This window comes from Arachis hypogaea, chromosome 5 (assembly GCF_003086295.3).
Source record: "Arachis hypogaea cultivar Tifrunner chromosome 5, arahy.Tifrunner.gnm2.J5K5, whole genome shotgun sequence".
Classification (NCBI taxonomy): Eukaryota; Viridiplantae; Streptophyta; class Magnoliopsida; order Fabales; family Fabaceae; genus Arachis; species Arachis hypogaea.
This window is the reverse complement of record NC_092040.1, coordinates 46,515,779-46,516,352: the sequence shown is the minus strand read 5'-3', so window position 1 is coordinate 46,516,352 and position 574 is coordinate 46,515,779. Positions and strand designations below refer to the sequence as shown.

Genomic DNA, 574 nt, shown 5'->3' with positions numbered 1-574 from the left:
TTTGTTCTAAGCCAATATGGCATTCAGAGCATCAATTTCAAGAACTCCCTTCTTCTGAGGCGTCCCATTACTCACAGAATTCCTCTCAGAAGTGTACATGAACTGGTTATTTGCAACCATGTCAATGAGTTCTTGAGCTTCTGCAGGGGTTTTCTTTAGGTGAATGGATCCACCTGCAGAATGGTCCAGTGACATCTTGGAAAGCTCAGATAGACCATAATAGAATATATCTAAAATGGTCCACTCTGAAAGCATGTCAGAAGGACACCTTTTGGTCATCTGTTTGTATCTTTCCCAAGCTTCATAGAGGGATTCACCATCTTTTTGTTTGAAAGTTTGAACATCCACTCTAAGCTTGCTCAGCTTTTGAGGAGGAAAGAACTTAGCCAAAAAGGCCGTGACCAGCTTATCCTAAGAGTCTAGGCTATCTTTACGTTGTGAGTCCAACCATGTTCTAGCTCTGTCTCTTACAGCAAAAGGGAAAAGCATGAGCCTGTAGACTTCAGGATCTACTCCATTAGTCTTAACAGTCTCACAGATCTGTAAGAACTCAGTTAAAAACTAGTAGGGATCT

General features: G+C 41.5%; 1 non-coding gene across 1 annotated transcript; it reads left to right on the top strand.

Moving 5' to 3' along the window:
- The first annotated feature begins 249 nt into the window (after positions 1 to 249).
- Positions 250 to 357, top strand: LOC112804945 (small nucleolar RNA R71). The gene has a single exon (XR_003203562.1). It is a non-coding gene; the product is annotated as a small nucleolar RNA R71 (small nucleolar RNA).
- Positions 358 to 574: the final 217 nt, after the last annotated feature.